This window comes from Temnothorax americanus, unplaced genomic scaffold (genome assembly GCF_048541705.1).
Source record: "Temnothorax americanus isolate GAGA-0224 unplaced genomic scaffold, ASM4854170v1 Scaffold22, whole genome shotgun sequence".
Taxonomy (NCBI): Eukaryota; Metazoa; Arthropoda; class Insecta; order Hymenoptera; family Formicidae; genus Temnothorax; species Temnothorax americanus.
This window is the reverse complement of record NW_027509360.1, coordinates 2,067,983-2,081,525: the sequence shown is the minus strand read 5'-3', so window position 1 is coordinate 2,081,525 and position 13,543 is coordinate 2,067,983. Positions and strand designations below refer to the sequence as shown.

At 39.2% G+C, this 13,543-nt stretch overlaps 2 protein-coding genes across 7 annotated transcripts in view; one reads left to right on the top strand and one right to left on the bottom strand.

Annotated features, from left to right (window-relative positions):
* Positions 1–13,543, top strand: part of LOC143898137 (uncharacterized) — a 331,198-nt gene that overhangs the window by 90,646 nt on the left and 227,009 nt on the right. The window contains exons 1-2 of one of the 4 annotated variants that reach the window (XR_013257110.1): positions 3,186–4,318; positions 4,722–4,750. The exons of the other annotated variants lie outside the window; for them this stretch is intronic. The gene's annotated coding sequence lies outside the window, so the exon portion shown is untranslated. Of the gene's footprint in view, positions 1–3,185; positions 4,319–4,721; positions 4,751–13,543 lie in introns of those variants that run through there. 4 annotated transcript variants of the gene reach the window in all.
* Positions 1–13,543, bottom strand: part of LOC143898129 (dipeptidase 1) — a 130,407-nt gene that overhangs the window by 69,219 nt on the left and 47,645 nt on the right. The gene's annotated exons all lie outside the window — the stretch shown is intronic.

Below are 13,543 nucleotides of genomic sequence, written 5' to 3'. Positions count from 1 at the left end.
GAGAGAGAGAGAGAGAGAGAGAGAGAGAGAGAGAGAGAGTAGGAGAGAGTAAAATGCTCTATGTCGTTTTTTAAATTTTCTTCGCAGATTAACGAGTTTCATATTTAAATGTCAACTGGAGTTTTGATAAATTCCGTGATCTTATTGTATTATTATTTGATTTATTGTATATTTATTGTATATTATATATATATATATATTTTTTTTTTATATGTAGATATATATTATATTTGATTTTATCGTTCTTGCATTTTTGATTGTTTTAGACTATACAGTGTTTAATTGTACGTAACATCTACTGTCAGTATCACTGATAGAAATAAAAAAAGAAATGGAACGAATAACAATATAAACGAGACTTTATAGATACACGGATAAAAGTCATGGATATGAGTCAAAACTTGTGACGGATAGTATTGAACGATAGTTGTATCCCGAATTATTGACGTATAGATGTGATATATGTAATTCTATTGGTAAAATCGTTCACACTGCTATTTACACAAGTATGCATGTCATACATTAATTATTGCTTTCTATAAAATTTATTTATTTAACGATTGTTAAGAAGATTCGTTGGATGCATTTAGTCGCAGCTCGTTTGCTCCGATTAAAAGTCACGAGTAATTTGCATAGACCGCATCTTTATCTAATTAATTCGCGAAGTCTAAATGAAAACAAAATGTGCTTGTAATACCTTCAAAGTTTGTTTAAAACCTCAAGAGGATATTTAAATTCGAATAAACGGTCGAGAAAAATTAACGAGTAATATAAAAAAGTTCTAGAAATATTAAAGAGCCACTAAATATAAAATATACTTCGTTGAAGTTGGGATTACAATTTGGCTTGGAAAAATTTCGCACCTTAATAAACAATTTTCTATTCGAAATAAAAATTTAAACGTTAAGAGGTTAATTCTCTCGCAAATTGTTATCGTGCTTCGTAATGGAGGATAATGGATAGCGAAGTGAACTTTCGTTTCTCTGTTCGAGTGTCCACAGAATTTGTCTCTCTCCCTCTTTCTTCTCCTTGTAATTTGCTTGTTCCCCTGCCACGAATTGTTCGATTCCGGCGACGTGCTTTCGACTTAAGTGAAATGAAATGATCTGCACGAACGGTGATCGTAGCGGTGGAGTTCTTTTCTATGAGAGAAACGTGCATGATGAAAGGAAATCGATGTTAAGATGAAAAATGTTACGATACGGAGGATAATGTTTCTGCCGTACATCGGACTGGATTGCGAGTCGATCGAAGCAAGTCGATCGAATTAGAAACAATAAGTTTGAGAAATCGTAAATGCAAAGTAATTGCGCTTGATGTTAAAGAAACGATTACAAATTGAAGCGTTTGATTATGCCTAAAACTATCCGTTGCCGATATCGCCTTTATCGGTCTATCGTGTTACTCGCACTGGCTGCACTTTATCCGACGCATGCTAGTGAAACATTGTCCCCATGCCACCTCGTCGGGCTTTTTAAACGGGATTTTTAAATCGATCAGCCATAAGTGACACGTACCTTCCCGCGTCGGTTTTCAAATTTGCATATCGACCACACTCCTAATGAGCGTATAAACTTCATTTTCTCTCTGCGAATAAAAGAAGTTTCTTAACACGAATCGGGCGTGTTAGAGTTGCAAGAATAACGTTAATGGAGTAACGTGACATTTCCCCGACCTGTTTTCTGATGACGACTTGAAGAGATTTAACGGTTCAACTGTGGTTAAGTTCTCGCTTAAGATTCGCGCTTGCGGAAGTGCCAACTGCAGCGCAGCATGATTTCAAAAGTCTCTCTTTCTTCTAATTGTTCGCGATCGCGAATTTTAAATTCCGTACACGTTGTTGGCCACGTGATCGGAACCCTAAGAGACAAGAAGTTAATTTCTCAGAGAATCTAAGACACTCAATAATTATAGATTATAGATGTAATTGTCTACAGTATTTGTACCGTTCAATTTAAACAAAGAACATATATTTTTTCATACATTTATCTATTGGACAAATATTGGACCGCGTTTTTTGAATTTATGTGCTTATTTCTCAAATTAAATTTCTGATTTTTGTTCTCTGCTACTACCTGCGAAAATATTTATTTTCGAGGATACTCCGCGTTGAAGTTTGAAAGAAATAACGATTCCCGCAAGTATCTGCTTATTTTTCCTGGTTGAACATACATTTGCGGAATATTGGCGTTAAGGGAAGCCTTTTTCCAGGTTTCTTTCGCATTCCACATAGAGACATTAAAACTACATTAAAGGCCGAACTTTTCTTATCCTCTTTCGACGCTGTCGATGTTTTTTTTCCTCGAACAATTTTAAATTAATGTTCACTGTGGCGTGTAAATTCCATTGCCGGCTGCAATTTAACACCAAATTCCGGTAAATACAATCACGAACACCAGTCGGAAATGCAAAGAGAAAAATTGTCTGCGCATCCGCGTTGTTTCCGCTACAGTTGCCTCATCGTCGTTTATCCGTGAATATTATACGAATTTTCGAACTCGTCTTTTTAGCGAATCATGATTTAAAAGAGGGGAGGGGAGGTGCGTTCGAAAACGAGTAAACTCGCAAAATTTCTCAAAAAATGTTAGGGCCTTGGCACATAGAAAAACTTAAGAAGCGGTAAGAAATCAACGGTATGGATTCGCTGCCGCTTAGGGCCGTGCTTTGTAAGTTCTTGGCTGTGCGTGGCTGATTTGCTTACCGCTTGAGTTTTACTGCTTAAGTTTTTCTATGTGCCACGGCCTTTATATATGCAACTCGGATCGAAATAACGCTTTAGATCGAGAAAACGAATTATCTCCTGGTCATTGGACCATTGGCAGCGTTCCGATATCTGACTGCGACATACGACTGATCGTCGAACCGGCCTTAATGTATCCAAGACGGATTAACTCATTTTTGCATTAACGTTGAAAACACTTGGCGTATGAATTTCGCATTACAATCGCAAGAGAAAGGCATATATCGGCGCGCTGAAATTACCGCGAATCACATGTGAACGCTTTCCTGCTCGTCGCGCACTCATCGCCGTGCCGAAAAAGTTTTCATTTCTTACCTATTATTTCGTAGGAAAAGCGTCGCTCACGAGCCACGAGCCTCCACTCTATTGCCGTTTTTATGTCGCCGAGGTTGTTTACGATTTTGGGCTCGGCTTTCCTGGAAATCGCGAGACGCCCGACGCGGCCGGCGTACTTCCCCCACTCTTCCCCACTCTTTCCAAATTTTTCCTATTGCCTATAGAATGCCTAGTCGCTCGCGGACAGTATTGGTGCTCGGCTCGCTCCGCGTTTCTCGCGTTCTCCAACCTGTCGGTCGTGAATCTTTTGGCCGTTATCGCGCTCCAAAAGGAGCCATATTGTAATTAAAGAAGAAATATCGTGAATCTGTTCGCGAACGAGTGTCGGGATTGAGCCACGGTCGATCGTCTTGTTGCGTATGTACTACGTACCATATCGCGTCTCTCGATGTTCGCAAGTGGCGTCGAATTAATTGATTCAAGAAGTTAGTCTCACGTTTAACGCAAGCGAATTGGCGAATCCGCGCCGGATCTTTTTGCTCGCCGAGAGTGAATCTCGTCGCGCCGCAGTAACGTATATCTCCCGTCATTAAATTTCCGTTTCACACGCGGGTGAGTTGGTCGTGGCGCGTTTTCGCGAGCCAATCAGTCGCGTCGCGTGGCATCGGTGTGAAGTTGCACCCGAATTGAATTTTTCGGTTATTAACGAGACGCCTCGGGTGAGAAACGGATCGAGCGGGCGTCGCGAGTCGCGACGCATTTAATTAGTAAGTAGTAAGTAGAACCGTAATTAGCCGCGTGACTCGATACCCCTCATTCGCAAGGCGTACTTGATCCGTCGGGTGATCGGTCGAGAGGTGATCGTGCGTATTTCGCGAGATTCGCATTCGGTCAAGGTGGCCGTCGCGTCACCCGGCGCGGTGCCGCGCCGAGAACGTTCGTTAGGAAACGGTGGCCATATTTGCAGCATTTCGTTCCGCGGACGTGTATTCTTCGTATCGATCTTGCTCCGTATACTTATTCGTTCTTGTTACAACACGAAGTCATTTTCGCGTGTATCATTTTTATTCCAAGTGCGGGAAGTGCGTGGAAAGGCTGGAGCACTGTCGCCAAAATATCATCGTTAAATATTGCGTTAAATATTGATCAGTGCGTGCGCGATCAAAGCAATCATATTTTTGCGAGTTTCTAGTGCGTACATGTGTCATAAAGGATCGCACTGATCGCAGTAGCAACGGACTGAAAAGAGAGGAGGAAGAGGTGGCCCGGGGAGGCATCGGGCAACGGCGGAGCAACCGTGGGGTAAGCAACTTATATGACTTATTTAATTTATTATTTTACTCCCGACATTATTTTATACGTGTCGATACGTGTTTATTATTAATCTCAGCGATCAAGTATTATTTTCTTACATAATATAACGCTGTGTAATGCATATAAAATATTTTAAATTATTTTCGAATATTATCTACAAATACATTTAAAACATTATAAGTATAAGATTGATAATTATTTGGATTATTACATAATTAGATTGTTTCTGAATTTTTTTTAAACAAAGAAAATTCTTTTAAGAATTATGTAATTATTTTGCTAAACATCTGTTTGAAGAAACCAAAAATAAAGAAATTCGAGGTAATAATTATTTTTTAAATATTAATTATTCTGAAGCACAGTTGTAATTTAAATACGCTCTCTTTTACAGATATGACAACTCCGCTGCGCATCGTACCGGTGAGTTTGAAATAATATTTTTATTTTTTATCTGGAAAATCTTAAATATATGACTCAAAGAAGATATTGCAAAGAAATTTTATTTGTAAATTCATCAATGGTTATTATACGATAAATATCAAATAGAATGGAGTCGCGCTATTATAGGAATAATTGAAGTAGCTATAGTTAAATAAATTTTCCCTTACGACATCCCTTCTCTCTCTGCTCTCAGCATTGGTATTGCGTATTCCCATATAGAGATTTGGTAACCGGATAAATTACCAGAGATACATTTTCCTTCAGGAAATCAAGCGATCTGGAGGATTTCCAACGTCGATGTCTCGAGGCAGTCGGAAATTCGCGACTCGGTATAGCGCATGAGGATCAATAAGATAGGGATCAAAGGCTTCGAACATGCTCGAATCCGAGTGACAAAAATCTGAGTTGGCAGATCAATTGTAAACTGCACCCACCACATATATCTAACGACAAATAATAGATATAAAATAGGCAAACATACACAATCTTGATTAAAACAATGAGACGTCTTATCAATTGATAGATTTAAATGCTGGATAACGTTTACAACACGTAACGAAGTTTCACGTTTAATTATAATAGATATTTAATTAAAAATTTCTTCTATTTTAAACAAAATGAAATATTAAGGAATCTTAATTCGAAAATGTATCATTTAATTGTGTGGTTAGTTTAACTTATAAATTAAATTTCTTCGCATTCATAAAGACAAGTAGGCAGATGATATATTTTACTCTCCGAATCAATCGGTCCCTTAAGACATATAGAGAAAAGACAAACTTATTTGCGTTGAACTAAGAAGAATGGAAAAAGAGTATAACAACATGAGGAGATGCTAAAGTTTTTCCATGTATCTGGGTAACTTTTTTACATATCGCAACAAAGACTGGAAACGATATCACAATTTGAGCATAATTCGCGACGACGTTGGAATAAGGTATATCAGTCTATAAAGGTATGAGAAGGTTAATCAGGCAGCTAATTGCAACATCGCACGGTGTGTGTGTGTGTGGTTCCGTTTATACCTCGTCGCATAAACAGTTTTATTATTTATAATGGAATATATCGATTTTTCTTACGGTTCTTCCGTGTCATCCGGCACGCGTCGGTAATAAAGCCCTTCTGGGGCGTTTCATATGTAGGCCGCATTATGCAAATGGATTATGTGTTACGCAGCGGGACCGTTGTAATGTGCAGTATGATGAATTATAAAATACATTACTGCCGGTTGCGGCGTCGAGTTCCTTGAGCCCGCGCTCGATATACGTAAAATTTCCCCGAAAATTGCATACTCTCGTCGGATAAATCGGACGTTTCTCGGTACCGCGGGAAAAGGGGCGGGACGATAAATCGTCCGTTTTATAGCGCGTGAATCATTTTATTGTCGAAAACTTCGTAAAATGCGTGTCTAAACCGCAGATAATATTACCATACCACTACCGATTCGGCTCCCGGCCGAATTGGATAATTACTCGAATAGAATAATTGGACCCGATTCATTCCGAACGTAATCCCCCAGGGCATTGTTTGCAGAAATAAGAAGCTTACCGCTAACCATTCAATTTTGCTGCATTATTTCGCTCGAATGTTGTTGTAATTATATTTGTCGGTGTATTAGGAAAACTTGTTTGTTACCGCATTTCGTGGATTTTCGTGGGATATTTTATTCGGTAATAATTTTAGTTATTATCCGCTGCAAATATAGACGCTCAGATGAATTTTCTGGCTTTTACGCGCGTGCATCGTACTGCTGTAAATATGAATAACGACAACGTAAAAATAGAAATGTGAATTGTCGATTATTACGATTGATATTGTTAATCGCTCGTTTTCGAGTGTTGCAATTGTACGAGGAATCTAATTACCAAAACTAACAACCAACGACATAAATAATTAAGGATGGAAATTAAGCGTTTGATTAAAAGAGAGTTATCATACATCGAATTTAGAATTCCATTTATTTCCAATATTGTATCGGCGATGAAATTAATAAAACGACTTAACCTATCCGGCAGTGATTCGTACAAAGTTTATAATTTGTCACGAATTGAATCCGATTGTTGGGCGCGAATCAGAATGAAATTGAAAACTCGTATTTCAAAAGAAGTGATGGTGATTGAGGGTAAGAGTAATTTATTGTTTCCTGCAAACAGGAGAGCTAGCAAGGCAAATTGAATTATCTATCAGTGGAACGGTGTAATTTGGTTTTAATTAAAAATTCGATAAAGCATGTTGTGTGTTCCAATCAGCCATCATTATATCCTATGAAGGGGATTAATTAAATTGCAAAAAAAGCTCGCATACAATTCGCAACGTAAATTAATAAAGAGGTAGACGCAGCGTCACATATCATCAAATTTACATCGACCATCTAAATTATTTTCATATAGAATAGTGAAGGTTCAGTTAATCGCGTCATTCCACTCAACTCGCCGAATGACAGCTCGTACTATATTGTCGTAAATCCCGTCCATATGCCGCACCTCTTTGGCGGAACGTGAAGCCGATGCTGTATGCAGTTCCGAGGTCGTTCGTGTACACACAGGGTGTTCCAAAATCCTCGATCTTTCTTTAGTAAATTGACGTAAGGAAATCTTGGGAGCGCGAAACAGTATCCATTGCAATTTTTCAATACTCTGTATAACGGTAATAAAAATCGAAAATAAATTCTCGAAGATCGTAGAGTTTTGCATAGGACATATATCTTTTCCGAGTCGTGCGAAAATGCCTTGGACAAATCTTTCTTTTAATTCTTTTGAAAATACTATGGAAATTTTGTAAATTGTCTTTATTTAGTTGGCGCAAATTGACTTTGCAATATGTTATCTCATGTACTCTGCTATATTTCTATGACAACACTAACAATGTTTTAAAAGAGCATATCAACCGAAGCGGTCATTAAATATGCGTTAATGTATGTTGACAAAATTTAGTGCAAAATTCAGTCGGTATATATTTGCGTCAACCCTTTCGTTAAAATCATAATTTGATATGGCGACCAATGTAAGCGCGGAAATTAATCTTTCCATTCGCGTAGTTTATGATCCAATGACATTTCAGAATTCAATATTAGTCCATATAAATGTTCTCTTAACAAAGCAAACAATCGGTATACAGCAATATGACACACATTTTGAGTAAGGTTCCATTTCGAAAAAGAAACGTTTATAGATCCGGGACTGACAAGTCCGGGGAAACCTCGAGGATACACGTCTCTCGTGTCGAAAGGATGAAAACGTCTCGTGTCAACTCGACACAGGGGAGATGCTCTTGAGGTTTCCACGAATGTTTCATCAGACACACCCTGTACACGGAGATGATTGAGTGACGTATTCGGGCTTGGTTGGCACAATCGCTCTCGCGGAGTCGTTCGCATACTCAGGTCTCGTTCTATTACCAGAGCGCATCAGATATATAGTGACCCGGATCTCTCTTCTTTCGGCGTTTCGCTGCATAAGGAAGCAAACGAGAGTCGAATGGAAATTCGATAATAATTATTGCAGCCGGTACCAATGGGACTGCCACTCTCCTCCTCGTTGCCCTACTCGCAGACCGTCGAAAGCCGCCGGCGTGAAGGCCGCGCTTGTGGCGTCCATAAATTTCGTTATACGGCGTTGCGCCATTCTCAGATTGGCCTTAGGTATACCCTACGAGCCAGACGAATGCGCGCATTTATCAGCCGATCCCTTCGCCTCGCGACCGATAATTCGATTAAAAAATCATCAAAAGCCACCGCGAAGACAAATTCCTCAATCGTAACTCGGTCACTCATTTAACAGATTAACTCGACGACTCGAATAAGATACTCGTACAACGTGTAATCTGCCCTAAATCGAAATTGACGCGAAGCTTTGTACTTGACATTATTTTAATTCCACTTAAAAACACTTGCACATGAATGCATCGAAACAAGATTTCGCAATGTACAATGTAATGCTGATGAAAAAGAGCTTACAAATCCAGATTGTTATAGTAAATCCAGATTAAGAATGACGTGCTACAGAAATTTTGTTTGCTATACAGCATATTTTCGAATGGAACATCTCTGTGATTACAGCATACGAATGCGTGTTGTGTTTAAATGTTAATGTTGCATTAATGCAATTGCGAACTGGCAAATCTCTGTAATATGCGGTTGAAAAACCATATCACAGGGAAACAGATATTGTGCATCTGTTTTCCCGTACTATTATATTAAAAATTCATTCGCATTATCTTGTTCTCATTTACTTCACAAACTTTCTCGGTCAAGTTTCGCGTTTAATCAATATATTCTTCTTTAGTAAAAATTACTAAATTTAATCCCTTTTATCCTTTCATTTACTTAGCTTTAATACATATTCATAAAAGACGCCTAAACCATTTAAAGAAACATACATAGATAAAAAAATTTTTTAACGCATTGAAAAAAGTATTTATAAGAGTTAATTTAATTTTATCGTAGTTGATCGATTTTAATATATTTTAATATAATTTTAGATTATAACATTCTACGTGTATTTAGGGGAAATTATCATAACGTAGAAAATTATGTTGGAAATTACAATGTCTGGCTTAGAACAGTTATGTAAAATAATTATTAATGTTGTATTCGCTGGCCCGTAAATTCGCATTTAGAAAATATGTTATCGCGAATGATGCAGTGGAAGATATTAATGGAATTATTGTGGCTATCAAGAGTATTAAGTGTCTTGCGAATGAATAATATATTTTGACGACTGATTAAATCCCGGTGCGATTTGCATATGAAAATACATTGAACAACGACGGTAATAATGACGACGGCGGAATATGGCCATGCGCGCGATTCGATATTACGGAACGGCATTACATCGACTATAATTTCGCGGCGTGCACTGACTCTGAATTACCATCCTGACTAAACATCGCTTTCGGATGGTGCAGGCAAGTAAATTTTGTTTAATGTCGCACGAACGCATTCGCCTATCAAACATCTATCAAATTCGCCGAATGCATATTTTGCTTGTAACAAGAATCCGAATAGACTGAACGAACGTATAAACGAATAGCCATTAATTCTTGATTTTTTGATTTTTTTTTCTGACCGGATGTTATTTACCAGATGTATATTTTCAAAAAAGCTATCATATCTATATCTACAAATAAGATTTTAAGATTGATTCAAAAAGCCACGAAAGGTGTATCATGAAATCGATAAATAATCTTTTAGCGAGTGCTAATAACGTTGATGACCAAGTTCAAAGCAACGGCAACTCGAAAAATATTCGTTTCCAGCTTTTTTTTTTACGAAATTCGAATATTATTAAAATTGATTAGAATTTGATAAATCTGATGTCTTGATGTAACAAAATTCGTATTGATCATACTAAGCATCAGCATTATTTACTTGCATACACTATTCATGAGAGATTTAAAATAATAAGAGGTTAATATTTTTGGATTCTTTTAAACAGTCTAAATGTAAGAATGGGTCATTGCCAAAAAGAGGAATTCGGCGGTGTAGGTTTTTTAACTCCGCCAATCGATATGGGCGTTCAACCAGTTCAACGGAAACAAGGTCATGCGTTTTCGACTGACGATAATGTATTCCCCAGGAGAACTCGCCGGTTTCAAAGTGCCGCAAGAGTAGATTGATTCTCCTAATGGCGTTGCGACGTGCGACTTCTCTCTCTCTCTCTCTCTCTTTCTCTTTCTCTTTCTCTTTCTCTCTCTCTCCGGCATCACCGCGAAACGTTATTATAACCCGCGGCGCTTTTGAAATACCGCGGCAGCGTGTGCAACGCAGATCAGCATCGCGACCGAATGCATCACTTTGAGTTTACCTGGATCGGTAAACGTACGGTTAATGAGGTGTGTTTGATCGTGATTTGGTACAGCCACTCTTGGCGTACGTATCCACGGGCGTGCATCAAATTTATGCCCGAGGCTCTGATAGCGATTGAGCGCGCGCGGTCACTTTGCTGATCGATTTAAGCTTACGCGCAATAAAGTTTCACCCTCCGGACACTTCGACTCTTCCTTCGCGCGACTACCTTTCACGCGATATTCCTAATATCCGGATTCTACCCGGATATAAGTATTAACTCTAAAATACTTGGGAAACCGCGCGGGCATTTGGAATGAAAAGAGAATATTAATGCGTTTGATGCCTTTGCTTTATTAGAACAGGAATTTTATTATTCACGTATATAAAAAAAAGACATATATATATGTAATAGAAAGATATTCTTTAAAAATAGGGATTATACGAAAGACACAGGGAAATAAATATTTTATAACGTTTTTGTGAGGTCTGCATAATAACTCTTGATAAATTTAATTGTAAGATGGAGATGATTTTAGTGAGAACTGTGTGTATGTGAGAAATTAATATTAGTTTAAATTTTTGATATTAATTCACTTTGCGGCCATCAGTTGGGTACACCAAAAATTATTTAAATATTTTAATTGTGATTGCAGAGGATTAAAAATGCTTAGTAATCAAGTTTAAAATCAAATATTTATCAAGACAAAGATCACTTCAGATATACTGGAAAATAAGATTGAAATTTAGTTTGTCTAACTTTTTTATGTTATCGTTAATCTGTTTAGTTGTTATTAATGGCTTATTAACCATTTATTACATATTATGAGCTTTATTACGCAAATGAGAAAAATATATATGTTTAATATAACGTTACATATATATTTTTTTAATGCATTAGCGAAGCATTATAAAATATGAAAATGCCTTTACTTTTTTATGATATTTAAATTATTAAACACATTTTTTTAAATGTATGCTTATGATTTTATTTCTAAAAATCTAATAATGAATTTCCATATTATGAATTTTAATAAAAAATAATTTGATGCGTAAAAAATTTCATGACTCGTATTATTTTCGCATAGAGTCAACAAAATATCGATTTGCCGAGAATAAGACAGACACGTCGTCTTCCTCAAATATATCATATATCGCGTTTTCTTAGCTTAGACTCAGTTAAGGGGTGCCTGTTAAAATGTACCGCTTTAAGAAGAAATTTTCCGTGAAAGTTTGTCACAGCATTCGCTTTTGGAAGACAGATTATCTTGCGACACCCTTTACGCGACAAATAGGGAGAGTTGACATACCGGTAGTGAGTTGCGCGCATTCCTGCGGGGAGAGAGTCGCGCGAAAATCGCGAAGGAAAGCATCCCTATTGGGGTGGTTCGCCACTGCGCCTTCCCTGGACGGAATTTTAATTTTTCCTCGAGTCACCGCGCCGGCTGGCTTCGTCCTCCCGATGCGAGGAATCGCGCGGGGACGAGCGGTTGGAAGTAGCGGCGAATATCACGTAAGGAATTACGACCGAGGGGGCGCGCGGAGGGTGGAATATGGCTGCGGGCGGGTAGCCAGGGGTGGTATACGCGCCATACGAGGGGGTGAGGAAGTAATTATTTAAATATACGTCGCCGGAGGCGAGCGCTTCGAGCGGGAATATTTCACGGCTCCGCGCCATATTACGCCAGTAACTTACGTCCGGCCGTCCGGGCCAGATGTTTCTCTGGGAGCCGTTCTGGAATGGCGAACGAGCGTGTACGAGCGGTGCCGAGCGACGCCGAGCTGCTTTGGCCCCGGCAGCCTTCGACGCGATTCCATCACATGGTGGTTGCCGTCGTCGCGAGCTGAGGGAAGGGTAGATAGTGCGCGCGCGGAGGGATGGAACGGACAGCCGCGCGCGCGGCGGCGCCGTCGGCGGGGCCCCGGGGGTTGCCTGTTGTGCCCGATATTGATGTCAAGGTCCTTCATCTCGGTCGTACTCTTCTCCTCCGGCCTGGGAAGTCTCCGCGCGCGAAATCAATAGGATAAAATCGTCGCCGACAGGCAACCTCGTACGCTCGCCTCTCACATCGCTTGTGCCATCGAGCCACTGGGAGTTTTAGGAATCGCGTGCGTTGGGGATGTAGGGGATGTAGAATAGCACGCCTATATCCCTTCGACTCAGTTAAATTTGGCTCGGCCTCTTGGTGAAAAATATGCTCGAAACTGTCCTTGATACCGTACGAATACTGAAGGGATACTAGCTATTAGATGCGCCCATTTGATCACCCAAGAGAGGCCTGTTGCTGCAATAATAGACACTCGCTAGATATACTCTCCTTTGATGTTATCTCGCATGCTCCTATAATATCGAATATATCGTCAAATTTCTTAAAATGACTCATATTTAAGTTAAATCAATATATTGTTGATTCTAAGAACGGTATAGGTCCACACAAGTCCTGATATTTTTAATGCTGTACATAGGTATTAGAGATATTGCTAGGCATTATTTATATATTGAGCCATAGTTATATATTTGTTGACCATAGATACGCGACTATAGATTCTAAATATTGTGCAGTTCCTATAATCATCGTGACCAATCATCGCGATTGACTATTGCTTCCGCGTTGATCTCGTTAGTCATTTGAGATGTCAGTAATCACACGGACGTGCCTCGTGATTGCTAGGATTTCCGGGATGCCTAACAGTCATTGGTCATATCCATATGGCCACCGGTGACATCTTAAACGACCAGAAGGACCATGGCTGCAAAGCTCGTATCAGACTCCGCTGTTGGAGATTGAGATTGCATTGCAATTATGCATCGGAGATTGGGACATGATCAATAGGACTTAGGCTCTCTGGCTTCGCTCTCGTCGGCCGAACACCAATTTCCAATGCGCTATCACAGGGCAATCTTAATTTCCAACGCGGTGACCCGATACGGGATTAACGGCGCACAACAATCGCCGGATCCATCCAAATTTCCAGCGATTTGCCCG